The 24,536-nt window shown below is 46.0% G+C and overlaps 1 pseudogene; it reads right to left on the bottom strand.

Annotated features, from left to right (window-relative positions):
* Positions 1-20,774: 20,774 nt before the first annotated feature.
* On the bottom strand, positions 20,775-23,902 carry LOC112441979 (small ribosomal subunit protein eS27-like; annotated as a pseudogene).
* Positions 23,903-24,536: the final 634 nt, after the last annotated feature.

Here is a 24,536-nt window from a genome sequence, read left to right as displayed (position 1 = left end):
TGTCTACCAGGCTCGTCCATCTGTGGGATTTTCCAGGCAATAGCACTTCATGGGAAATAGATGGGGAAACAGTGGAAACAGTGGCTGACTTTATTTTTGGGGGCTCCAAAATCACTGCAGATGGTGATTGCAGCCTTGAAATTAAAAGACGTTTACTCCTTGGAAGGAAAGTTATGACCAACCTAGATAGCATATTCAAAAGCAGAGACATTACTTTGCCAACAAAGGTCCGTCTAGTCAAGGCTTTGGTTTTTCCAGTAGTCATGTACAAATGTGAGAGTTGGACTGTGAAGAAAGCTGAGTGCCGAAGAATTGATGCTTTTGAACTGTGGTATTGGAGAAGACTCTTGAGAGTCCCTTGGACTGCAAGGAGATCCAACCAGTCCATTCTAAAGGAGATCAGTCCTGGGTGTTTTTTGGAAGGAATGATGCTGAAGGTGAAACTCCAATACTTTGGCCACCTCATGCAAAGAGTTGACTCATTGGAAAAGACCCTGATGCTTGGAGGGATTGGGGGCAGGAGGAGAAGGGGACGACAGAGGAGGAGATGGCTGGATGGCATCACCGACTCAATGGACATGAGTTTGGGTGAACTCCGGGAGTTGGTGATGGACAGGGAGGCCTGGCGTGCTGCAATTCATGGGGTCGCAAAGAGTTGGATACGACTGAGTGACTGAACTAAACTGAACTGAATTAGTTTAGGAGCAAGGAAACTAGTATGGGCTTCTCTGGTAACTTAGCTGGTAAAAAAATCCACCTGTAATGCAGGAGACCCTGGTTTGATTCCTGGTTTGGGAAGATCCCCTGGAGAAGGGATAGGCTACCCACTCCAGTATTCTTGGACTTCCCTGGTGACTCAGACATAAAGAATCCTCCTGCAATGGGGGAGACATGTGTTCGATCCCTGGGTTGGAGAAGATCCCCTGGAGGAGGGCATGGCAACCCACTCCAGTATTCTTGCCTAGAGAATCCCATGGACAGAGGAGCCTGGTGGGCTACAGTCCATGGAGTCACAAAGAGTCAGACATGACTGAGTGACTAAGCACAACACAGCACAGAGAACTAGTGTAGGAAGAGTGTGGCCAGTTTACCACAGTCCCCACCATTCCCTATTACCTCATCCATTTCAATTCTGTTTCCTGCCTGGTTCCTATAGGCACATGAGTGCTCAAACCCTATCAGTCTTTCCCTGAAAACTTGAGAGCCGTGTACTTTTTGAGGACTCTAGGAGTCAATATTTGTTTGCTACTAATACTTTTGGGGGGAACAAAGAATTCTCAAAAAATGGATACCAATCATCCACATTCTCTTTCTGTGTAATCATCTTTATTTTGCCTTGTGTATTTCTTAACATTGCATTCTAATTCCCGCCCCCTCCCAGATCTGGTTTTTAACTGGTTTTGCCAAAGAACTAAATCTAACAACAAAGAGAGGAACTATTTTCTGGGCAATCCTGGCCCCTCTGGAGATGCAAAGCAAAGGGTGAGATTCATAACATAAGATATAGTCCTTTGGGCCCTGAGCCATGCTCCTCTGGCAGACCATGCTAAGAAGGCTGCTCTGAAGTGTGAGGCAGATGAAAAGGCAAGTCTATTCATATTTGATGGACAAAAGATCGAGCTACTGGGAACTTCCCTGGCAGGTCAGTAGTTAAGACTCCATGCTTCCAGACTTCTCTGGTGGCCCAGTGGATAAGACTCTGCCTGCCAATGCAGGAAACACAGGGTCGATCCCTGGTCTGGGAAGATTCCACATGCCACGGAGCAACTAAGCCCATGTGCCACAACTACTGTGCCTCCAACTCTAGAAACTGCAAGCTGCAACCACCCAGTCGGAGTGCTGTAATTACTGAAGCCCACACACCTAGAGCCTGTGCTCCAAAACAAGAGAAGCCCCTGCAGTGAGAAGTCTGCGCACCACAGGGAAGAGTAGCCCCCGCTTGCTGCAACTAGAGAAAGCCCATGCAAAAGCAACAGAGACCCAGCGCAGCCAAAAATAAATAAAGTAATTAATTTTTAAAAAAGACTCTATGCTTCCAATGCAGGGGATGCGGGTTCAGTCCCTGGTTTGAGAACTAAGATCCCACATGCCACAGGGCATGGTCAAAAAAAAAAAAAAAATGAGATGCTGAATCTCACTGACTTTTGTAAAGTCACATAGCAGAGCAACCACCAGACCAGATAGAAACTCCTCTCTCATCCCAGATACTCCCACACTAAACTCCACCCTGCATCTTGGCTGTGACATTACAACCATGAAGCTCCTGACCCAGCACCCCAGAGCATCCCCCATCCCTGGAGCAAGAAACAGCTCCTGCATGGCCCACATTCATCTACTTGAGCTTTCCACTCTCCCCAATATAATCATTGTTGTTTAATCACTCAGTCGTGTCCAACTCTGTGACCTCATGGACTGTAGCCCACCAGGCTCCTCTGTCCATGGGATTTTCCAGGCAAGAATGCTGGAATGGGTTGCCATTTCCTTCTCCAAGGGATCTTCTCAGCCCAGGGACCAAACCCACTGAGTTACTCAGTTTTCAGGGCTTCCCTGGTGGGACTAGTTGTGAAGAACCCACCCGCCAATGCAGGAAATATAAAGAGACTCGGATTCGATCTTTGGGTCAGGGAGATCCCGGGAGGAGGGCATAGCAACCCACTGCAGCATTCTTGCCTGGAGAATCCCATGGACAGAGGAGCCTGGCGGGCTACAGTCCATGGGGTCTCAAAGAGTCAGACAGGACTGAGCAACTCAGCAAGCACACACCCACTTATCAGAATCTACATTTTATCTTCCTAAACGCACAAGCTGTCCCAAATGTGACTTAAACATTAACTGCTTGTGTTTCTTCTACTTAGGGGAGGAATCTTGCTGCCGTGAAATTGAAGTTGTTATGGGCACCCAGAGATTCTGTCTTTCCAATCCCAAATATGGCTCAAAGCAGTAAATATGAAGTGCCTGGTACCTTAATTTTAAACGACAAAGTTTTGAGGATGATGCTCCAGGGATTTTGAAATACTTGAGGAACCTACTTAGGATCATCTTTCAGCAAGTTTTATGATCCAGCTGGTTTAATGTACACGTCTGGAGACAGTATGCATGGTTATCTGTTTGAGGAAGCTCAGCTCTGTGAGGCAGCAATATTAGGAGAATTTCCAGGGTTCAGGAAAGGAAAGGTATGCACTTGGAAATCTTTATTTAACTTTCTCACTCAGTACACATGATCATAGCCAAAGGCACTTCCTTGTTTTTTAAGTAAAAGAATTAGTAACTGCTTAACAGCGTTTCCTTTGGGGGTGATGAAAAAGTCCTGGAACTGGAGAGTGGGAATGGTTGCACAATATATTGTGTGTGGACAAGATGTCACTGAACTCTTCACTTTAAAATGGTTAAAACAGCAAATGAAATGATGTTCAGCATCACTCATTATCAGAGAAATGCGAACCCAAACTGCAGTGAGGTACCACCTCACACCAGTCAGAATGGCCATTTGTTAAAATGTTTACAAGTAACAAATGCTGCAGAGGATGTGGAGAAAAGGGAACCCTCCTATGCTATTGGTGGGAATGTAAACTGGTGCAGCTTCTATAGAGAACAGTTTGGAATTTCCTCAGAAAACTAAAAATAGAACTACAATGTGTTCCAGCAATCCCACTCCTGGGCATGTATCTGGACAAAATTCTAATTCAAAAAGATGTATGCATGCCTACGTTCACAGCAACACTATTCACAACAGCCAAGACAAGGAAACAGTCTAAACATCCATCACCAGATGGATAACAAAGGTGTGTGTTGCATATATACAACTAAATAAAAACAACTAAAAAGAGCTAAATCATGCCATTTGCAGCATACAGATGAACCTAGAGATGATCATACTAAGTGAAGTAAGGCAGGAAAAGAATGACAAATATCATCTGATAGCTCTTATATGTAGAACCTAAAATATGACACAAATGAATTTATCTATGAAACAGAAAGATTCACAGACATGGGGGACAGACTTGTGGCTGCAAAGAGGTAGGGGGTTAGATTAGGGATGGAGTGGGAGGTTGGGGTTCACAGATGTAAGCTATACTACGTAGAATGGCTCAACAACAAGGTCCTCCTACACAGCACAAGGAACTATATTCAATATCCTGTAATAAACCATAATGGAAAAGAATGCAAAAAGACTGTGTGTGTGATATACATATATATATTACACATGTAACTTTGCTGTACAACAGAAATTAACACAACATTGTAAGTCAACTATACTTCAACAAAAAATTTTTTGTTTGTTTTTCCAGTAGTCATGTATGGATGTGAGAGTTGGACCATAAAGAAGGCTGAGTGCCGAAGAATTGATACTTTCAAACTGTGGTGCTGGAGAAGACTCTTGAGAGTCCCTTGGACAGCAAGGAGATCAAAGCAGTCAATCCTAAAGAAAATCAACCCTGAATATTCACTGGAAGGGCTGTTGCTGAAGCTGAAGCTCCAGTACTTTGGCCACCTGATGCAAAGAGCCAACTCATTGGAAAAGCCTCAGATACTGGGAAATATTGAGGGTGAGAGGAGAAGAGAAGAGGGTGACAGAGGATGAAGATGGCTGGATGGCATCACTGACATGAGTTTGAGCAAATTCTGGGAGATAGTGAAGGATCTGTAGTCCAGGGGATCACAGAAAGGGGGCATGATCTAAAGACTGAACAAGAACTTATTCAGGTTACCGCATCGCACTGAGTAGAGTTCCCTGTGCTATGCAGTGGGTTCTCATTAGCTATCTATTTTTCACATAGTATTAATAGTGTGTCTGTGTCCATCCCAGTCTCCCACTTCCTCTCACCCCAACCCCAGCATGTTACATTTTTCAGAGGAAAAGTGGACCTCTGATAGATAACACAATCCCCTGTACCACCACATCCTCCACACTGCAGGAATTTAATGGCTCTGAGACCACCCTGGCAACTTCAACCAGCTTCCTTTCCCTGGTGAGTTCTCGGCACCCAGAATCCCAGGCCCTATCGCACCCACCTGCCCTGCCCTTATCCCTGCCTCCTCCTTGAACAAGGATGGGTCTTATCCTGTAGCTCGAGGTCAAGTGTCGCACCTTGACTGCCCATCAGAATGACCTAGACAGCTTTCAAAAGTGTTCGTGTCTGGCCTCACCCTGGACCCACTGAGCCATGACCTCTGGGGCATGTTCTAGGCACTGGACACCCCAGATGGTCTAGGGCATCACTGGGCTTTCTGCTATTCACTGACTCTTTCTCATTTTCATAGTTTCTCTATTCTCTCCCAAGTGAAACACAGACTAACATCACTCTTTTCGGATGATGCATTTAACCTTAATACGTGACTTTCCTGCCGAGAATCTGAGGTTCAGGGACACCCAGTGGGGAAGAGCTCTGTGGAGGGGAAAGTTTGGATGTCCTGAGATGATCATAATTTCACTCATATATGTGGAAACGGGGGCTGTTTTCCCTGCAGAGCCTTGTAGAGACTCACATGGGTGTGGTGGAGTGATCGGAGCTGGCTTCTGGCAAAGCCAGTCCCTGATTCCTGCACCTTGGATGGGGAGGAAAGGGAGCCATGTTCTCCCCACAAGGTATAATCTTATTTATTTATTTTTGGCTGTTCTGGGTCTTCGTTGCTGCTTGGGCTTTTCTCTAGTTGGTGTGAACAGAGGCTACTCACTAGTTGCGGTGTGTGGGTTTCTCCCTGAGGTGGCTTCTCCTTGTGTGGAACACGGACTCCAGGGTGAGTGGGCTTCAGTTTAGTTGCTGCTCCTGGGCTGTGGCACGTGGGCTCAGTAGCTCTAAAGTACGTGGGATTCTCCTGGACCAGGAGTCAAATCCACGCCTCCCACTCTGGCAGGCAGATTCTTTACCTCTGAGCCACCAGGGGATCCCAGGGGTGTCTCTGCTTTTCTCAGTGTACTCCATCAATGGTACTTCCTGGACTTGTGCCTTCATGGCCCCATGCAAACTCCTTTAATCCTCACAATAGCAATGAGATAGATCTTCTTATCTCCACTGCATAACCAGGAGACAAAGACACAGAGAAGGCCAGTAACTTGCAAAGGTCACACCGGCAATGAGCAGCAGATCCCTGTTTTGGTCCTGGGCAGAATTTACCCTCTGAGTTGCCCCACGATACTGCCTTATCCTGGCTATTCCTGGCTCTTTGGAATGTGGACAAAATGCCAGGGGAAAAGATGGGGATCTTAATGGTCCCTTCCAATAGAAATACGTGGACTTAACAAAAGTTGGATTTCTTGTTCCTTGGATTGTGGGACTGAAATGCTGAAATGTTTTTCTGCTGAAGTGCGCATCCCTGGGTGAGCCCAGGAGAGAAACACCTGGGTCCCCCGCTAGAGCCGCCTCCCTGCCCCAGGGTCCTCTCCCTCTGTCTTCTTCTCTGTCCCTTCTTCCTCCATCTCATGGTTTCCATTGTTCAGTGGCCATCAGGGACTGCCTCTTTCCAAGTCAATTAATCCTCATGGCAAGTTTATGAGATCAGACTTACGGTCACCCCCATTTTACAGAAGGGACAACTGAGGTTCAGAGATATAAAGGAACCTGCCCCCCAATTTTACAGCGAGTCAAGGGCCAAGATGGCGCCCAAACCTCAAGTGGTCTTGGCCAGAGTCTTGCCTGAAGCTCTCCTTGACCCCCACGTTGCCTCCTCTGCTTGCCTTCTTTTTATTCTTCTCCTTCCCTCTGTATGAGTATGTGTATCCTTATTTTCTAATAAAGGAAGATGAGGCTTGGTTAGGGGAAGAAAAGACGAGAAGGAAGAGGGAGTTAAAAATCACTTCTCCTTGTTATCTGATTACAAGATTCTTCGGCTGCCCTGCAGCTGTGGTTCCGGATAAAGGCAGCTTCCAAACCCGCACCATGGCGAGAACGTTTTCACAGTCATCATGCAAAATCTATTTATTCTTGTCTGTTCATGTGTACATGATCCACCCCTTCATATCTGCATAATTAAAGGGACAGTGGCAGAAAGAAGCCACTCTCAGCAGAAGCTAATCTTATAGATGCCAAGGGTCCTAACCACTGTCCCCAGCACACGTCTTTTATTTTTTTTAATATTTATTTATTTGGCTGCACTGGCTCTTAGTTGAGGCACCTCAGATCTTCAGTTGCGGCATGCAAACTCATAGTTGCGGCATATGGTATCTACTTGCCTCACCAGGGCTCGAACCCAGGGCTCCTGCATTGGAAGCATGGAGTCTTAGCCTCTAAGCCACCAGGGAAGACACCCAGCACACTTTTGAGGAAGTGTCTGCTTCTCAACCTAGAAGGGGAGGTAGTGTGGGCTGCTGACGGAGTCCTTGACCTTGGAGCTGCACTGAACACCTGATGGTTTCAGCTGCCCACCATTTCTCTTTAAGAACCTGCCCCACTGTCTCACCCTCAGCCCCCAACCATGGTCAGTCCACGAGGGCTGGGAGGCTAAGGCTGCCATCACTTCCAGGTATTGATACTGTTACCAATCCCAGGTCCAGCTGCTCACCACTCAAAAGCTATGAAAGAGGCCAGGTTGTGGAAAGGAAAGCTTGCTTTATTTTGGATGCTGGCAAGCATGGCAGGGGGAGGGCAGATCTCTGTCCAAAGGCCAACTCTCCCCCCTCCCACCCCCTATAATCAGGGGGCAAGAGCTTTTATAGATGGAGGAAGGGGGCTACGTGCAGAAACAGCACAGTCAGCTCTGAGAGTCATCTTGAAATTGGTCACTGGTGGTCTGACCAACGTCATCTTGGTTGTTTTAAGTACAGTTACTCTTCAGTTCCATGGTCTGTTTGCATTTCCTTGAGGCCACCCGGTGGGGTTTCAGTATCTATAAGACAGCTCACAGGGCACAGCTCAGAATATTATCTATATAGCTCCTGAGAAGGAACTAAAGTTCTTGACTTTGCTTAATGACTAAACTATTATTATTTGGTCTCCTTTGACTGTTTTTCTTTGTTTGTGCGTGTTGTCATTTCTCTGATTAAACTTATTCTTTGGTTAAAGTTTTCCCACAAACAAAAAGGCTGAGGGCATGGCAGGGAGTTGCGGGGGAAGGACCATAGACTCCTACTTCATTTCAACATGACCCTCAATGCCAGCCAAAATGGTCATGACCCAAAGCCAGCCCATGAGCACATCCTGAGGAATTCCAGTCTAATTACTGGGAAAGCTGTTCTCTTCTATCCCTGGATTTGTGGGCTGCTGGACTGGCAGCCTGTAGTGTGGTTTTCCATCCAGCCACCCAGAGTTTACTTAACACCCCCACGGTGCTCACATGTGTGCAGTGGGGGAGGGGGGATCTGTCAGGGAACCTGCTTTCTCCATTGGTGGCACCTCCCCTAATGTCTGTTTATCTGCTCAGTGTGGGTTGTTAGAAGCTTTGGGGAATAGTTCCCACTGCAGACTCCCCAGATGGGGTCAGACCACACACACAGCCAGGGGAGGGGGTTCAGAAGCAGTTCTCTGGTATTTGTTATTTTATTTGGTTCTCTTTCATGGGCATCCCTGGTGGCTCTGAAGTAAAGAATCCACCTGCCAATGCTGGAGACACAGGTTTGATCAGTGAGTTGAAACAATCTCCCGGAGAAGGAAATGGCAACCCCCTCCAGTATTCTCCTCTGGGAAATCCCATGGACAGAGGAGCCTGGTGGGCCACAGCCCATGCGGTCAAAGAGTCAAGACACGACTTAGCAACTAAACAACAACAAATTTCATGTTTATGATGCTGGTGGGCGCACACTAAGTCGATGGTAGGATCTTTCAATGGGTCACAATCATGGTTTAAAAATGATGCACCTGGACTTTCCTGGTGGTCCGGTGCTTAGGACTCCACCAGCCAATGCAGGCTCACCGGTTTGATCCCTCATCCAGGAAGATAATCACATGCCCGTGGGGCAAACAAGCCCGCGTGCCATGGAGCCTGTGCTCCACAATAAGAGAAGCCACTGCAGTGAGAAGCCCGCACACCAGAACTAGGTAGTGGCCTCCACTAGCCACAGTTAGGGAAAAGCCCGCACTCAGCAGGGAAGACCCAGCACAGCCAAAAATAAATACATACATAAACTTAAAAAAATTAAAATAAAGTAAAAAGTAAAACAACAGAGGATGAGATGGCTGGATGGCATCACTGACTTGATGCACATGAGTTTGGGTGAACTCCGGGAGTTGGTGATAGACAGGGAGGCCTGGCGTGCTGCGATTCGTGGTGTCTCAAAGAGTCAGACACAACTGGGCAACTGAACTGAACTGAAAAAGTAAAAATGATGGACCTGATTTCCCTGGTGGCCCAGGGGTTAAGAGTCCTAGCTTCCAGTGCAGTGGGCATGGGTTCGATTCCTGGTTGGGTAACTATGTGCCACGTCGTGCAGCCCCAAAAATAAACAAAATTAAAATGCTGGGCCCAAAAATGTAAGATAAAATTGCTGGACCAGCTGGTGTCTCCACACAGGCCCCAAACACCCAACACTCCTGGACCAAAGGGTCAAGACAATACAATCACAGGAGCAAAATGACCCTGTGTTTAAGAAAGTGAATATGGTTCTTTCCTCCTTTGTTTTTTTTTCTTTCTTTTTTCCCCTTCAAGCATTCAAAGGAGAAATTTGTTTTCTAATCTGGTTGCATGGCTCAGGGCCCTTCTGGAGGGGAGAATGATCCCAGCACTTGTGGTAATGAACTCCTTTTCCACTTCTGTTCACACCTGGCTCGAGTCCTCACCCTGCATGGGCTACGGCACACTGGATTCCTCCAACACAATGCTTTGGGCTGAGTTTCTCCATCTTTCTCACGAGTAAGAGGGGAAACATCGAGTAAGAGGGGAAACATCGGAGACTTTGAAAACAAGTAACCAAATTCGAGTGCATGCATTCGGAAAACCAAAGGAGGGGAAAAATTCTGCCACATTGTTAACCATTTCAAATGAACAGGCAGCATTCAGCCTGTCTGAAATGCTTCTAGAAATTTCAGCCAAGTGGCACGGCCTCCTTCTCCTCACTGGTGAAATAGCCCTTTGAATCCTAGCTCTGTCAGCTGTAGCTGTCCCTGGAGAGGTGGCTTCTGAGGACAAGACACTGGGGCCATCCTAGTCTAAATAACCCTCTGTGGAGACTACCTTGATGGTTCAGTGCTTAAGACTCCATGTTCCCACTGCAGGGACACAGGTTCAATCCCTGGTCAGGGAACTAAGAAAAAAAATAATAATAAAGTATAAATACTCTCTGTGGAAAGGCTGCTTTTCCAAAGAGCTGGCTAGTTTTGTAGGTTGACAAGCAACATGACCTTAAATAACATCTATTTTCTTTTTAGGGGGATTATAAAAGAAATATATGTCACTAGGAAGAATTTGAAGGAAAGAGTGAAAACAATTGCCTATGGTCCCATCACTTGGAATATTTTTAGATTATTTCCTTTCTGATTCTTTGCCTATGTGTATCTTTCTTAATACTTTGGTGTCATATTATTATAAGTATTCAAGCTATGTACATGGTAAGAACATGTTTGGCCACAAGGAACAGAATTTTCCACTCATGATGGCCTACAAGAATGATTCATGTGTTTACAAGGGAGCCCACGGCTGGGACTGACTTGGGTCTGTACGGGGGTCCTCTCCTTCCTTCCCCATGACCTGTTCAGTATACTGGTTTCTTCCTCATTCACAGTTCATTCATTCTTACTTTCTATATGAATGATTGTCTTCATGGTTTTCTTTAAACAAAATGTTAACAGAAAGTTAAGAGTTGGGGGAGGGATGGAGTGGGAGGATGGGTTAGCAAGTTGTGAGCTTTTATATGTAGAATGAATAAACAACAAGGTTCCTACTGTATAGCACAGAGAACTATATTTAATATCCTATGAGAGACCATAATGGAAAAGAATATTTTTAAATGTACATATATTTATCCCTGAATCACTCTGCTGTAATCACTCAGCTGTAATTAACACAGCATTGTAAATCAACTACACTTCAATTTAAAAAGAGAAAAAGAAGGGAAAAAAAGTCAATTTGCACTAAATATACATTGAACTTGCACTTGCACTAATTTGACTATATCCTCTCTGTTAAGATGAGTAGAGGGAGAGAAACGACAATTTCTAGAATGAGGGTGATTCTGTCTTCTCTTCTGTCCCCGGATAAGGGCAGGAACTGTAACTGTCCTGTCCCCTCAGGTGGCCTGACCTCCAGGAAGCCTTTCCTAAATTACCATCTCACAGCCCTGAGCACTCTATTCTATATCTGGGTAGCAACTGAAAGGACTTTTCAAATCCTATGCACTAGGGGTTGGAAAACATTTCCAAAAGGCAGATAGTACGTTTAGCTGTGCAGGAAACATGGTCTGTCACAACTATTCTGCTCTGCCTTTGTGGCAGGAAAGGAGCCAGGGATGAGATGTCAATGGATGGACATGATTGTGTTCTAATAAAACTTTATTGACAAAAACAAATGGAGGGCCAGGTTTGGCCCAGGGCTGTACTTGGCCAACTCCTGCTCTACAAAATTTTTAAATTTTGCCTTAACAAGGAGGCTCCTTAACTCTCCCAACTCCCATTTTGACAGAGGGAATGGAGTGTCTTTCTCAGCCCATCCTTCATGAGGGCTGGGAGGTAACTTACACCTTTGCCTCTCCCTGACTCCTGCCCATGGAGAAGGAGTGAGTTCTTAGATGGAGCCAGGAGGAGTCCAGCCCTGGCCCTGCTCCCTTCAGAGCCTCCTCTCCTCTGATCTCTGTTACCACAGGCCTCATCTTCCAAGCTCACCTTTCCAGTAACAGAGCCCAAGGATTTTTCTCTTTATGTTGGCTCTTGTGTTTGCCTCTCAACTGATTCTGACCTGGGGAGGTGAGTGGTCTCTTCATTTTCCCTACAGGTCCTCCCAGTTCTGTGCCCCAGGAGGTTGTCTCCTCTGCAACCAACTCACCTTGACTCAAGGGCACGAGAGTGGGGATGGAGGCAGCGCCAGTATGGTCCCCAGCTCCTTCCCTGTGAGGTCTCCCTGGCTGGGCTGCAGCATCTAGCCCAGTGCTTATCTAACGCCTTATCCCTGTGTGTGTGTGCTCAGTCACTCAGTTGCCTCTGACTCTTTGTGACCCTATGGACTGTAGCCCACCAGGCTCCTCTGTCCATGGGATTCTCCAGGCAAGAATACTGCAGTGGGTTGCCATTTCCTTCTCCAGGGGGTCTTCCCAACCCAGGGATGGAACCCACATCTCCTGCAGCTCCTGCACTGGAAGGCAGATTCTTGATCACTGAACCACCTGGGAATCCCCAGAACTTCAGAACATAATCTTATTTGGAAATAAGACCTTTGCAGATGTAATTAAGGTAAGGCTGGAAAGGAAATCACACTGGATAAGAGTGGCCTTAAATCCAGTAAGAATATTCTTTTAAGAAACAGAAAAGGATGCCCAGAGACACCCAAGGGAAAGTGCAATGTGAGGACAGAGGCAGAGATGGAGTGATGCGCCTAAAACCAAGGAATGCTTGGGGGCCCCCAGAAGCTGGAAGAGGCAAGAAAAACTCTTCCGTAGAGCCTTCAGAGGGAGCACGACCCTGCAGACACCTTGATCATGGACTTCTGGCCTTGAGAACCCCGAGGGGATAAATCTCTGTGTTATAAGCCACTCAGTTTGTGGTAATTTATTGCAGCCACTTCAGGACACTGATGCAGAACCTAACTGACAAATAGCATACAAAATCTCTTTGTAAAGTGTCTATATTTTCCACAAAGCATACCAAAATCTTGTTCTCCATGGGTGACAATGATGAAGAGCATTTTGTTTCTTAGGGAGACTTACGTGATGAACTCCCAAGAAAGGCTTCTTTTCCAAGCATCAGTACCTCTGAGATCTGACACCAGCCAAGCCCAGGAGGGAGGGCGGCCTGGGCTGACAACAGGGCCACGTCTGCAGAAAGACCCCAGTCACTCTCTGCTTCTGTTTTCCCCTGATTCCAGAGTGCATCTGCTTTTCATTTATGACAATATCTCAGGCAGCCTCGCTTCCTTATAGAGCCCAAACCAACGCATCTTCCAAGTATGGTTTCAGGACATTTGTCACTCACTTTTTTTTTCTCTTGGAGTATAGTTGCTTTACAGTGCTGTTGGTTTCTGCTATATAGCAAAATGAATCAGGCTTATGTATACACATATCCCCTCTGTTTTGGATTTCCTTCCCATTCAGGTCACCACAGAGGATAAAGTAGAGTTCCCAGTGCTATACAGTAGGTTCTTGTTAGTTCTCTATTTCATACATAGTATCCATAGTGCATATATGTCAGTGCCAATCTCCCAATTCATCGCATCCCCTTATTCACATTTTAATTGCAGGAAAGATCAGTGCCTCTTAGAATCTACAAGTTTGTCCACTCTCATGCCAAGGAGTTTTAGAATTTTACACCCTTCCATGTTAGGGCTTCCCTCGTGGTTCAGGGGTAAAGAACACGCCTGCAATGCTGGAGATGCAGCAGGAGCCGTGGGTTTGATTCCTGGGTCGGGAAAATCCCTGGGAGAAGGAAATGGCAACCCACTACAGTATTCTTGCCTGGAAAATCCCATGGGGTCAAGAGAGTTAGACACAACACATATATGCTAGCTATAATACGCAAATGGGAAGAGTAACTTGCTGACAAGTTTTCTATGAGTATTTTTAGGCAGTGTTTTCCATGGGGTTCTGTTTGTTTCTTTGGGACAAAGATCACAAAGTCAAAGAGTCAGAAAAAACTCATTGTCCCAAAGATTTTCTTCAAAGCTGTTTCACGTTTTAAAGACATCAAATTAGTGGCCAACACTCATGCATTAAGACATTTTACATAAAACTCAGTGGGTTCAGCTACCCCAGGCCTTCACTGGTACATGGCAACAATTGGCTAGGGTTGAATACTGCCTGTCTTTTAACCCACTTATCAATTTGCCACAGTCCTCACTGCTCCATAATGCCTGACACTTGTTCTATTTGACTCCACAAAGTGGTTCTCTCTAGACCTGAGGTTAGTTTCTGATATGGGGACTGTTTCATTCATATACTCTTCAACAAATATTTATTGAAGTGTGTAAGTTGTGCCAAACACCATAGTAAGTGCTGAGGATGCGAAAGTGAACAAGATAGACACGGTCCCTGCCTTCAAGGGGTCTATGTTCAAGCAGGCGACTCAGGTCCTAGTATTATGTGGCAGGGGAACAAAATGCAACATTTGCAATGCCATCTCAAAGATTTAGGACTTGGCATAAAGGGTTCGCTGTATGTTAATTTTCATTTCTTGGGGGAAAGGTACAAAGTTGCTGTCAACCTGGAAATTTTCTTGTCCAATTTTGGTTATATCTGAGGTTGTTATTGGTTTCTGGAATGTTTTATAGCCTGTCTGAATTCCTAGCATTCTTCCATATCTTCTGGCCTCCTGCTGATACCCTATCTGATCACTCAGGATTAGAGCTAGCCTAAAAACGGGCATATGTTTTGAACTTGTTGGCAATCATAAAAATTCTCATCCAATTAAAACTCCTTCACCAACCTCCAGGAACTGCAAACACAAGAGTCTTTGTTTATTGTCCAATCAGAAGGTTGACTACAAAAATTCATAATATTTTACGATAGCTGTTGGATGTATTTGAGAAATAACCCTGCTTTAAGGTATATCGATGATAACCCCCAAGATGAAAACCAATCTATCCTAAAGGCAATAAACCTTGAATATTCACTGGAAGGACTGACGCTGAAGCTGAAGCTCCAATATTGTGGCCAGCTGATGCAAAGAGCCAACTCACTAGAAAAGACGCTGAAGCAGGGAAAGATTGAGGGCAGGAGGAGAAGGGGATGACAGAGGATGAGATGGTTGGATGGCATCACCAACTCAATGGACACGAGTTTGAGCAAACTCCAAGAGGTGGTGAGGGACAGGGAAGCCTGGTGTGCTGCAGTCCATGGGGGTCACAGAGTCCGGCATGACTGAGTGACTGAACAACAATTTCTACACTCACTAAAGTTGCCTGATCTTCCCAACACCACTCTTTCTGGTTTCACACACCCAGGGAATTCCTAGGTGGAATCCTAAACCAGCTCCAGAACCCAGCGGGCAGGGAGAGACAGAAGGAAGACAGCCTCTGCAGATGGGGAGGTGGCAGGTTTAATAAGCGGGTGACTTCCCTCCAGGGCTGGTCTTAGTTGCCCCAGGACCAGGAGGTCACTGCCTGCCCAACTGCGGCATCTTAAGAGTTTATAGAGAGACCTTCTTGGGATTCAGGTACCCACGGCATCCCAGGGTCTCCACACCTGCTCTTTCAAGATGCATCCTTAAAATAGCTCCCACAATGGGCACTAGGGGTGGCAGGAAAGGGCAGAGCAGCCATCCCAAGGACAGGGGGGTGGTGAGGGACCTCTGATGCCCGGGATGAGCTCACAGGTCAACCAGAGGTCATGTCCTCTGCGGGACCTCCTCCAACTATAACTATTTCATCCATTACAGAAAAAGAAAGCATTTCTGAAAAGTGATTCCTTACTAGAGATCTCAGATGTGAACAGCACTTGTAACTTCTCTGTGAATTTTCATGTCTCCTTTCCAATTAGATCCTTAAAATAGCACTGGTGGCAGTTTACTCACTAAGTCATATCTGACTCTTACGACCCCATGGACAGTAGCCCGCCAGGCTCCTCTGTCCATGGGATTTCCAGGCAAGAATAAATGGAGCGGGTAGCCATTTCCTTCTCAAGTGGATCTTCCCGACCCAGGGACCTAACCCAAGTCTCCTGCATTGCAGGCAGATTCTTTACCAACTGAGCTACGAGGGCAGTCTTAAAACAACACTGTTAAGTAACTACTGCAAGTGACACCATCATGGTTTTTCCAAGTGGGTGAAATCTACCCCCCATCCAGGAGATGGAGGTATGGGAAGGTGTGGCTGCCCCATCCAGGCTCCTGTGAATTTCCACCTTGGTCAGAAGGTGGAGTTTTCTCTTCACCTCCAAAAGGACATATCCAAACCCTCCACATATGTTCATGGTGTTCGTCTGCAGCTGAGGTCATTGGGTCAGGGGACATCCACTGGTGACACAGCCACAGGCAGGGGGTCCCCACTCGGCCCAGCTCAACTTTAAGTCACTGTGGCTGACTTAGGGTCTCTCCTCCAATGGGGGCCCTACCCAGCCGCTTTACCCCTTCCTACTGCTGCAGCCACTCCTTCCCACAATCTCTCCTTCCCCCAGCCCTACTCATATCCAGTCGATGAGGACAAAGAACACTCCCCCAGCAGATGTCTAGAATTTTCCCTCAATCGAGTTTGGGCTCTGCCTCAGCTCTCGAGGGTGGACCCCAATGTGCTGCTTCCGGTTGTGCCACGTGGCCATAGCCTGGCACACGGTTCAGAAGGGCCAGAGGTGTGGCTCCTGTAACCTGCCCCAGGCACTCCTACTGTCCGGAGACGAAGGATGCTGCAGGGATGAGGACTGCTCAGCGCCCACGTGCACACCAGATTGCACGGGGTCCACACACATGGGGTGAAACTATGGCCAAGCAAGGTGGGAGTCGGGGGTCAATTCTACTTCTTTCCTTCTTCACCAAGAGCTGCTTTCACACACCCCCTCCTTCCTACCTTCTCTTGGAAGCCAGGCCCACTGGTGAAACAATTAGATCCACTGTATACTAGGCAGTGGCCAGCTTGGCAAAGACCTTCCTCTCTCCTATCTCCCTCGTTTGCACAGCCTAGTAAAGTCAGCCTGAGACATCACAGTGGTTTCACCCCCAGGTGTGTTCACTGGTGGGCCCATGACCCACAGTCTAGTTAGCTGTCTGCTGGGGAGGACCTCCCATCCCAAATAAAAAGGCCAAACTTCCTAGGAAGGTATATTAAGTTTCTATTGCAACTGTAAGCCTGAGCCACCTCAGTAATTACCGTAAACACAGCAACTTGAAACAGTACCTACCTGTTGGCTCCCAGTTCTGGAGATCACATGTCCAGGTGGGCTCAACTAGGTTCCCTGCAGAGGGTCTCACGTGGCTGAAATCAACGTGTCAGCGTCTGGGCTCTTACCTTGAGGATCTAGGGAATCGCCTGCCTGCAAGCTCATCTGGGTGTTTGGAATTCCATTTTGTGCAGTTGCGGGACTGAGGTCTTATTCTCCTGGCTGGCTGTCCTCCCAGAGTCCTTCGTGCTCGGTTCCTAGAGACAGACCCCATTCGATTAGATTACACCCACCAAGATAACCTCCCTTTAGAGGAAGGCAAAGTCAACTGATTTTACATCCTGATTACATCTGCAAAATTCCATTTATCATGTAAAGATCACAGGCAGATATCTCTTCATATTGACTGTCTGGGATTAGGGCTGGAAATCTTTGAGCATTATCTTAGACTTATGCTTGCCACAGAAGGTCTTTTGCTTTCTTCCCTTCCTTTCTTCCTCCTGCCTGGGATACAGTCATGATGTCTGGAGGCAAAGCAGCCATTTTGCAACCATGATACAGCCAAATGCAAATGGAGGTGGCAGAAAAATAGATCCTGGGTCTATGTGACAAAATCAAACCACTGCATAACATCTGAAATCCCTATCTCTTGACTTTTATTACATGATTTAAAAAAACTCTGCTTTGCTTTAAGCTACAGCTGAAAAAGTGTTCTGTTAATTCTCCACCCCCAACTCAATCCTCTCTGACCTACCAGAATTGGCCCTTTCTGCTTTCCGTAGGTGATCTAATCCACCCAAAGTTCTCCTGTGTTTTCCTGATCAGGGATGGAGTAGGTAGTGAGGGCAGCTTCCAGACCTGTTTCTCCTTCAGCCTTCCTGAACTTCAGTGCCCTCGGCGATGGAGCACACAGTCGGGGGCGGGGGGAGGGGGGTGGGGGTGGGAGGGGGAGACTTTCTCCAGGTCACCAGTTTCCACAGTTGGCTCAGTCGAGCCCAAGTTACAGACTCATCTTCTTGTCCCCTCCTGCGTCTGCCCACTGCACATCTGAATTCAGAGCACCAACCCCCACAGCAAATTGCATCATCTTGTTCTATGCATCTGCTAGCAAGGAGCCTAACGAGGTCAGACAGGTAATGTAATTCTCTCAGGCTCCCCAGCCAAATCTGTAAAACGGAGCTTGATCTGATTTTTATTTCATAAAGCAGCCTCAGCATATTGGTTCAACAAGAACTTCCCTTTCTCATTGGTGCAAAGACTTTTTCACCTTTGCATTTGTTTATGTCCTCAAAGAGGAATCTCTGGTCTTTTGACAGAGCCCATGACCTTATACCTTTGAAGCAGTCATTCACCTTGCACTGTTGGGAGAAATTGTTTCAGAACAATTGGGATCTTAAAGACGCTCTTCTTTACCTGTGAGAACAGAAGCCACCACCTGTCCTGGAGTCCCAAAAGGATGAGTCTCCTGGAGCAGAGTATGTGGTTAGGCATTGTCGTAGGCTGTCATGATTTCCATTTTGATCCCGTCTACTGTGTTACAAGGCTTTTTGATCATAGTTAACATGAACAAAGAAAATTAAATGTGATCAAATGTAAGATCCAGGCAGGTTAAATCCGAATATCCAATGACTGTGTGCTTATGCTAAAGCCCTCCCACACTTGACTTTTAAAGTTTTTTTTTTTTTTTTTTTTTAATGTGGACTATTTTCAAAATCTTTATTGGATTTGTTACAATATTGCCTCTGTCCTAGGTTTTGGTATTTTGGCTGCAAGACATGGGATCTTAGTTCCCTGACCAGGGATTGAACCCTCCCCTCCTAATTTGAAGTCTTAACCACTGGACCTCCAGGGAAGTCCCTAAAACCTCCCTTTTAATGATAAAAACAAAGGAGCCCACCTAAAAAGCACCAATAAAATACTTTTTATTTCCCTGATCAAATTAATGAAGCCATGAGTTGAATCTCCATGGCTTATGAATTGCATTGTCTGGCAAAGTCGACTGGACAGCTGAAGGACCTGATTGAATTCAGTGCTGATAAGAAGTTATGAGATGAAGGCAAATCTCCAAGAAAGAAGCCAGAGGTTGCTAAGAGGCTTTTCTGTCATTTGCTTTCCTCATGGCCAACTTTGGGCTCACCCAGAAGAAAGGTTGCTAGAAGGCCAACTTTGGGCTCACCCTGCTGCAGAAGAAAAACTGGACATGGCCATAAGACTAGCTGGATGTTGAAGCCTCTGCTGGTTTAATTCTCTGTTCAACCTGACTATCTTGGTTTTACAGTGGTTCTAGATGTGGAAAAATATACACGCTAAGTCGCTTCAGTCGTGTCCGATTCTTTGTGATCTCACGGACTGTAGCCCACCAGGCTCCTCTGTCCATGGGATTCTCCAGGCAAGAAGGCTGGAGTGGGTTGCCGTTCCCTTCTCCAAGAGATCTTCCAAACCCAGGGATCGAACACATGTTTCTTGTATCTCCTGCACTGGCAGCCTGGTTCTTTACCACTAGAGCCACCTGGGAAGCCCCCAAAATATACAAATCTAGTGAAATCTGAAAATCTGGTATGTAAAACTTCCTTCCGTGGAGTTTGGGATTAGTAGATTCAAACAACTAAATATAGACTAGATAAACAACAAGGTCCTACTGTATAGCATAGGGAGCTATATTCAATATCCCATGATAATCCATAGTGGAAAAGAATGGGTAAAGGGATATGTATATATGCCTGAATCACTTTACTGTACAGTAAAAGTTAACACAGCATTGTAAATCAACTATACTTCAATTAAAGTAAAAATACCCCCCCACAAAAAAAAACAACAAAACATTTCCATGAAGGTCTTAGAGAGGGTGATTCTTCTTCCTCTCCCTGAGAGAGAGAAATAGCAAAATCAAGGGCATTGGGATTTGGAGAAACCAGGACTCAAAGTCCACCTCTGTCCCTGTCCAGCTGTGTGACCCTGGGCAAGTGACTCAACCTCTCTGGGCCTTGGTAGTGCCAACTATAAAATGCAAAGAGTACTAGCATAGCGTCGGTGGGACTGCTGAGCTGGATTTCATGAGATGCTTTGTTAAAAGGGCCCAGCACATACCCACCAGCTGTTCCTTCCTTCCCTCTGCTCCCTCCAGGCGATGGCCATAAAACAGCATGGCTGCTGGGAACACCTAGTTCCTTAATTCCCGAGGCCCAAATAAATTAAACCAAAGGAAAGTAAGCATCAGGGATCATGATGTCCGTGAGACTGTCTCTGGTGATGTTCTCATTCTGAGAGGCAAGCTAAAGAGGTCAGGTGACGTGTTCAAAGTCACCGCCTGCGGGCAGCAAGGCAGAGACGTTCCAGCAGGTGTAAAGGTCCCGCATCCTTTCCAGCACAACGTACGGACTGCTCCAGCCTCAGGAAGCTCCTCTGACCTGGCTTGTCGGATGCTGCAATTTATTACCGCATTAATAAAAGGGCACCTGGGCTGGCTACTTTAAAACGACATCTTCATGCCCTCTTCTGGCTCTGCCATCTCGGATGCCAGCTTCGTTCTTGGGTCGACCCTGTTGTGATACATTCAGGATGTCACCTCCACTCATGGCCCTGTTCATAGAAAGAAGAGTCATCTGGGATCGTCATGCAAAAGAGCAACAGAATTATGATGCATCAGGTAGGAAGGGAATGACGAAGGGTTTGGAATGGATCACTTGAATCAGGAGACATAACCCTAACCTCCACCCACCCTAAAGGCTTCTCACAGAACACCTATTAGTGACAAGAGATCCCAGGATTGGATAAAGATGGCTTTTAAAGAAAAAAAGCCAAACACAGAGAGTCTTCAGCCAAACTCAAATAAAATATATAAAACAAGCATATTGAGAAAGCTAGAAGGACCTACCTGCATCCGAGAGAAGAAATAACGCATCTTTCCAAAGGCCAGGAAATTCCCCACCCTTTTTAAAAAATCCAACACGTTTATTGGGATGGTTTCCTATTCATCTTGACACAGGGTACTTTTAGTGCTGCTTCGTCTGAAGGAACATTCTTCTGTAAGCTTTGCTTTTCCTCCTGTAGACTGGCAGAGAACAGCACAGCAGCCAACACACAAAACTACTGTTTCTGCGTGGCTAAAGACGGTGGTGACTAATAGCATCCTGGGTATTTCACATCCATGAAATAGGAACTGGGGCTCTGCACCAGGTGCTTCTTCCTGTGTTTGCTCTTCTCTTCTGGAGAGGGATGAAGGAGATCCTTTGCAAGAGGATGTGAGGTCTGGAAAGGCCTCTGGAAAGGCCCCACCCTTTAAAGACAATACATTGTTACCCATACAAAGGCTGAATGGTTTATGCTGCTGCTCTGCTGCTGCTGCTGCTAATGACAGGCAAACACTTAGAGCTGTAGGAAAAAAAAAAAAAAAAGAAAAGTCTTCACAACATGCCCCACGTCTTCGGGAGCACTGTATTTTGCTCTGTGCCCTTTGCTATGACATCTGCACGCCTGCAAGCAATGGAAAGTCTCGGGGAAGAGGGGTTGCCCAGTGTGGACTGGGGTGCCTGGAGGATCTGATCCGAGTGAATGCACTTGCCCTGTGAGTTACTTCACATGCAAATTTGTAATCTACGTGAACAATTTCAGGAGCAAGAAGACGCTGTTTCTCTTTTACTCCTAATGAAATTCTCGGGGAGTGGGTATTTCCCCGGGTAAATCTTCAGCAAGGTGGGGCTGATCCTGGGACCCTGTGAGCCCAGGGAAGAAGGTGATGGGAGAGACAGAAGCCAAGCGTTTGGGGTGGCCCTCACTCCCCTGCTTCCGTCTCCTTCAGGCTGCCTCTGGCTGGTGCAAGCAGTGAAATTGGCATTTTCTTTTCTTGAAAACTCCCAGTTTCTCTTCCTTCACATAATGTTAAGAAGTTCCATTAATCTGTAGCCACCACTGGCTATTCCCTTCTCTGCAGTAAGGCCTAAATAAACCATTTCGTTGCGAGGTGTGAAATCCATAAGTTTATCACATTCAATAGCATTTGATTTGCGGAGCAAACTGGAACCCCACTTAGATAATTCTAATCCGTCATCTACTGTTGATTACTTCAATGGGAATCTCAGATGTCGGAAGAGGAGACTTGTGATCCAGTTGCTGGGCAACAGAGTTTTGTCTCCTGAGACAGGTAAGCTGGTAGGATGCCTATCTGGAACCCTCATGGCCCATCATCTAGGGCCACCCCACTAGAGAGTAAAGCCAGCTGAGAAGACAAGAAAGGTGAACGGAGGTGAAAGGAAAGTCTACCTCTTTGTATCTTTGTTTGAGCCCCAGGATCCAGCCAGGCTGAGGGGTAGCCAACCTCTTGAATATTCAGTAGTAAGAACCCATACAGTTCCAAATAGTTTAGGTTAGGTTTCTGTTCTTGTAGCAAAAAATTAAAAAAAAAAAAAAATGCCCAGCTGGCACCACATGCCTTTGTTCCATGGAACTGAAAGAATGGGGAGACCTCAGGTGCATTGGAAAGAGTACCAAATCAGAACTTAGATGATCTGGAGTTAATCCCCTACTCAGCAACTAACTCATGGTTCATCTCACTGTGCATCAGTTTACTCATCTGCAAAATGGGGAGACTAATATAGATCTTGCCTCCTGTTCAGTAAAGAATTAGCCTCCTTCTGAAGTTTAAAGGGACTCTAGGGGGAGTACTGCATGAGGAATCAGGTGACTCAGGAAGACCCAATGGATTCATCCAGGAAAAGTTGCTTAAACCAGAACCTGGCATATTGTAAGTGCTAACACATACTAGTTCTTATGATTTTTGTTTAGGAGTATTAGGAAGAGAAGGCAAGCAAGGATAGAGGGCTGAAAAGAGAGGCCCAGGTTTCTGAGGGCAGGAGGGAGGTCCAATTTTCAGAGGAGGCGGGTTCCATTTGCTGGAGAAGAGGCACCCTATGATAGCAAATTACTCCAGAGCCAGGCTTCCCCTTCACAAAGGCAGGTATGCTCCAGCTCTGTGGTCCCATTATTTTGAGCCCCATGGCTCAAGGGCACAGAGGGCACCATTCTGATGGGGCAGGGATAAGCCAAGGAGCCTCTGCACTCCTTGGAGCCTCTGGCTCCATCGTCAGCCTCCCCTCCCCCAGCCCCCAGAGAAGCTCTTTGGCAATCTCATTTCTTTCTGCCAATTTTAGTGCTGATTGTCTTTCAGACCAGTTTCTGTGCCCACAGGCAGATTCCCTGGAACATCTCTCGGTTTGCCATTCAGGCGTCATGGGAACAGTTGATATTAGTCACCCCTAACTTCTCTGGGACATTCATACCAGTGACATTCTCATGCTCAAGATTAAATTAATACTCTGTCCTCTCCCATTGTATTCCTAGCAGCTTCTTTTTTTTTTTTTTTTTTAAGATCCTTCTTTTTTAAAAGAGGAAGGCTATTTTTAAAATATTTTATTTTTATTTGTTTATTTGGCTCTACCTGATCTTTTAACGCGAGATCTTTGGTCTTCATTGCAGCACGTGGGATCTTTAGTTGTGGTGTGAAAATTCTTAGTTGTATCATGTGGGATCTAGTTCCCCAATGAGGTAGCTAACTCAGGCCCCCTCCAGTGGGAGCTCAGTCTTAGCCACTGGATCATGAGGGAATTCCCTTCTTAGCAGCTTCTAAGGTCCACTGGATTGCCTAGAAGGGCCCAGTGAATATTTATTACTGATGCAACAGACATGTGTTTTGCCTTAACGCCCATACCCATATTGGAATATAATTATAATAATGATAGTAACTATGATTTTTGACCCCTTACTATGTGCTGGTCACTGTACTTCTTGAATCACACAACATATGAAATCTGAGCACCACTCTCTGAAGACAGCAGTATTGATATTCCATGTTACAGATGAGCAAATTGAAGCTCTGGGAAACTAATTTGTAGGAGAAAATGAAGCTAATACTTTAAAAGAAACAAAGTCGATAGAGAAAGAAAAAGAGATACATCAGGCACAGGATTCTTTCACGGACTTGATTCAGCCATACCTGAAGCCTCTTGCATCCCTGAACTTCCCATTCATGGGAGCAAATACATTTTTCCTTTGGTTTAAGGGCATCTGAAAGAGTTGTGATTAACCAGAACAACCCAAAAGGTGAGTATAATTATCCCAAAGTTTAGTAATGTTTTAAAATGAGGCTGAGAGGTTAAGAGTTGCATAAAAGCAGGGATTTTCCCCCCTAACTTGCTGATTATGAAATATGGATCTCCTAAGAAAATGCCTGATATTCACTTTTGGTCAAGATGAGAAGAAGGAGGGGTAAGAAAAAGAAAAAGGAAGATTTAGTATACAACAAAGAGGTGGGAAAGGCAGGACTTTAATTAAAGTTCATTTTTCTCCATAAGCATTTGAAAATACACATATTATCCCTCTGTCTGAACATATTTACCTCTTAGTTTTTCCTCTTGATCCTGTGATCACTCTCTCTTGGTTGCAGGAATGCAAGATACTTACTAGTTTCCCCTTGCGCTACATCACCACGACTCTTACTGCTTGTTTCGGCCAAGAAGCAGGGCAGGAAACAGAAACCATGGCAGGGTCTCCTTGGTGGTCCAGTGGATAAGAATCCTCTTGGCACCGCAGGGTACGTGGGTTCGATCCCTGCTCCAGGAAGATCCCACAAACCGTGGAGAAATGAAGCCTGGGGGCTACAACC

Source organism: Bos taurus, chromosome 17 (assembly GCF_002263795.3).
Source record: "Bos taurus isolate L1 Dominette 01449 registration number 42190680 breed Hereford chromosome 17, ARS-UCD2.0, whole genome shotgun sequence".
NCBI classification, from domain to species: domain Eukaryota; kingdom Metazoa; phylum Chordata; class Mammalia; order Artiodactyla; family Bovidae; genus Bos; species Bos taurus.
The sequence above is the reverse complement of the archived record's forward strand: the minus strand, read 5'-3'. Positions and strand labels throughout refer to the sequence as shown.